Source organism: Penaeus monodon, chromosome 26, assembly GCF_015228065.2.
Source record: "Penaeus monodon isolate SGIC_2016 chromosome 26, NSTDA_Pmon_1, whole genome shotgun sequence".
Classification (NCBI taxonomy): Eukaryota; Metazoa; Arthropoda; class Malacostraca; order Decapoda; family Penaeidae; genus Penaeus; species Penaeus monodon.
Genome location: NC_051411.1, coordinates 29,446,565 through 29,450,654, shown reverse-complemented (window position 1 = coordinate 29,450,654; position 4,090 = coordinate 29,446,565).

Here is a 4,090-nt window from a genome sequence, read left to right as displayed (position 1 = left end):
TCATTCTCCCTTCTCTCTCTCTCTCTCTCTCTCTCTCTCTCTCTCTCTCTCTCTCTCTCTCTCTCTCTCTCTCTCTGTCTCTCTCTCTCTCTCTCTCGATGAACACAGTATAGCATCGGTTCCCGCGAGTGAAATAGGAGACCAGGGTAAGGAATGTGAACGGCGGCAGATGGCCTGGCCTGTGTTTGTGTTTCGCAGAGATCTGGATAAGCTTTTACACGTTTAAAGATCACACACACACGGGTCATGTGAGCATGTACACATATATACGTAACCCGTTCCGTGTAAGCCATACGCGCATACATACTGAACATGTACACACTCTCTCTCTTTTATGTAGTCATGGAGAGTGCTTCCTAATAAAGCTTATATCAGAGTGAACTTAGTTTGAAAATGGCAACATTACCATCACCTTTACATCTTTTTGGGTGTTTTATCCTTTACTTTTCACTAAACTATTTTGTCTGTTTATGAAAAGAATAATAAAAAAAATATATGAATTTCATAAAGACGTTTATTACAAGGATTTGTGTTCTTATATATCTTCGCAAAAAATATATATACAGATAATACTGTAAGTATCGGGTAAAAAACACAAAAGTACAAAAATAAAAGAAGACCGTAGGTTTGCAAAATGATATTTACATAACCAACAAATATATTAATAAACGAAGAAAGAACTTGATAAATAACCTACAAATACATAATTATACTCACACGAAAAAATAAATAAAAATGATAATAATAATCCCAAGATAAACAGCTTCATTTACAGATAAACAATGAACCGAAAGGTATGAAAGAGAATGCATATCTTCACAATACAAGAGATGTATTTAACCGGTTTCGACTGTGTCTTCGTCAGAAATATTTCTGACGAAGACACAGTCGAAACCGGTCAAATACATCTCTTGTATTGTGAAGATATTCATTCATAACTTTTCAACAGACAAACAAACAATATTCACACCAATGAACCTCAAAGACAAAGGAGCGTCAGCAAGGTTAGTGAAACACCAAAGACATCAAAGCCAGCGGCACAAGGTCCGCAGAAAAATGTCATTATCTCACACGTAGGGCATCGGACGGGATTAATGATAAGATGAAAATAAGATAAGAATAAGATGAAAAGTGAGAAAGAAAGAGGAGAAGAGAGAGAGAGAGAGAGAGAGGGAGAGAGAGAGAGAGAGAGAGAGAGAGAGAGAGAGAGAGAGAGAGAGAGAGAGAGAGAGAGAGAGAAAGAAAGAGAGAGAGTGAGAGAGAAAGAGAGAGAGAGAGAGAGAGAGAGAGACAGAGAGAGAGAGCGAGAGAGACAGAGAGAGAGAGAGATGTCATTATCTCACACGTAGGGAATAAGACTCGCTTCCCTGGCGTTCTTCGTGCGTCGCGTATATCAAATTCCAAGGTTTTATATGTCGCATGTAAATCAGATTTCGTTCGTTCGGTAAGTTCTAGGGGTAATAAGTTCACTAACATTTATTTATTTATTATTATTATTTATTTATTTAATTTTATTTATTATTATCATTATTATATATATATATTTTTTTTTTTATTATTATTATTATTTTTAGGGGAGATTTCTTTATAGGAGGTTATTTCTTATTGCTTTTCTTTTTTTTCTTTTTTTTTCTTTTTTTTTTGGGGGGGGGGGAGTATTTCTTTGTTGGAGGTATTTCTTATTTTTAGGGGGGTATTTTTTTTGGGGGGGGCATATATTTTGGGACCATTTCTTTTTTTTTTTTTTGATGTGGGAGGAGGAGGAATTACTTTGTCGTGAGAAGGGGAAAACATAAAAAAAAAATAAATCGGTACTGGATATCCTGGTCAACAAAAAGGAAAAAAAGAAAAAGTTTCTGGTGATTTTATTGCAGAGTGTTGCATCATCGCAACTAAACTCTCCCTTTATTACAGGAATATTGACATTCATATTCCGCATCACTAGTAGCTTAATCATCGGAATAATGATTAATCTCAGACCTCCGTAATCGAGCGGAATATATTACTGAAATATACTTACTGATATTGATGCAAATTGCACTGTGATGTCAAATAATCCTTTCCGGGAATAAAGCAACAGATGATGTTTTTTTTCATAATTCCCAAAAAGAACGATAGTGTAGATTTGTGACTCAAAATCTTAATCGTAATAAGTATAGTCATTTTACCAATTTTCATTGTTATCATCTCTATTTTCATCACTGTTATTATTATTATTATTATTATTATTATTATTATTATTATTATTATTATAATTATTATTACTATTACTATTATCACAATAATCATTATCATCATCACTACCACGACCACCAGCAGTATCACTATTATCCTAATAATCGTTATCATTATTTGCTTTCCCCTCTACAACATCTAACAATACAAGTGCAGTGATGAAATCTGAGCATCACAGAAGCAGAAGGTTAAGTATGCAATCGACATATTATAATGGAAGGGAGAGGGAGGGGGAGGGACGTTACACAAACCAGACACGCACGATTGACGAGATTATTACCATTTAAGGATTAACCTCAGTATCTAGCGGCATCATCGTGAGGGAGGGAGAGAGAGAGAGAGAGAAGAGAGAGAGAGAGAGAGAGAGAGAGAGAGAGAGAGATGAATAAAGAGGACTGTTGGCCGTTCTGAAGTACGGATCAAACATGTTACATAACAAAATTTGTATAATGCATTTGTTGTTATTATTATTATTATTATTATTATTATTATTATTACCATTACTATTATTATTATTATTATTATTATTATTATTATTATTATTATCATATATATATATTCTCTCTCTCTCTCTCTCTCTCTCTCTCTCTCTCTCTCTCTCTCTCTCTCTCTCTCTCTCTCTCTCTCTCTCTCTCTCTCTCTCTCTCTCTCTCTCTCTCACTGCTACTACTAACACCTTGTCATAAACATCCTTACATATTCCAAAATGACTTTTAAAGACCAAAGTAGGAAAGAAGACCTGAAGCGCAGCCGAGGCAGTGGACAGTGATTTTGATGCTTGCTTCATCGGTCCGTGGGCGATAGCTCATATATAACATCTTCCCCGTTCTCTGTTTCCTTCTCCTCCCCCCCCTCTTCCTTCCTCACTCTCTCATTCTCTCTCTCTCTCTCTGAGGGTCTTCCCTCGTCTTACTCTCTCTTTTCTTGCCTCTCTCTAGTCTTCATCTCCCTCTCCTATCTCTTTTTTCCTTCTCCTTCTCTCTCTTCTTCACCCCTTTCTCCCCATCCCTCTTATTCTCCACTTTCTTCCACTCTCTCTCTTCTTTCCCCCTTTCTACTCATCAATCTTATTCTCCACCTCACTCTTTCTTCCTCTTTCTCTTCTTCACCCTACCTCTCCTTCTCCCCTTCCTCCTACCTTCCCTCTTCTTCCCATCTCCCTCTCTTTCTTCCTCTTTCTCCCTCTCCCTCTAAGAGTTAGTTATTGTATGATAAGTTTCCTCTTGCCACGTCACAAGGCAAGAGGGAACAGACTGAAAGCGAGGAAAGGGAAATTCTGCAAACTTTATTCTCAATTGAGCAATGTGGGTGGAGTGTGTTTGTGTTCTGTTCAAATGTATGTGTCGTCCTAACATAACATTCTTTGTTCTTTTTTGTGTGTCACGCAGGCAACCTATTGCGATTATGATTTTTTGTTCCAGTTATCCAATTATATGTCATATGTGCGAAGCTGTAGTTATTTCCAGTGGCAAATGACTGGCTCAGGAAATAAGAAAGTGTTGGTGATGGGTAACGAAACGACCACACACCCCTACAAGCCTTGAGGGTACTGCGAGTGAAGAAATCCCTCCCTTTCTGAATGCCATAGGATTTTCTTATCTTAGTGTGGTCATTATGTAAATGTACTGCGTGCTGCACAACTTTCCTAATATAAACTTGCGATGGAAACACTCGCTCCACGTTTGTTATACTTTGGATAATGCGAACACTGCGACATCCACGGGGCGATGCGCAGGAACACTTGCCAAGCTGCAGGTGTAGTCAGGTGTTTGATCCTGCCAGATCCGCCAGATTTTTGGTACCAGTGGATTACGCAAGAATATTAGTATTACTGAACTCTTGTATAGTATTTAAC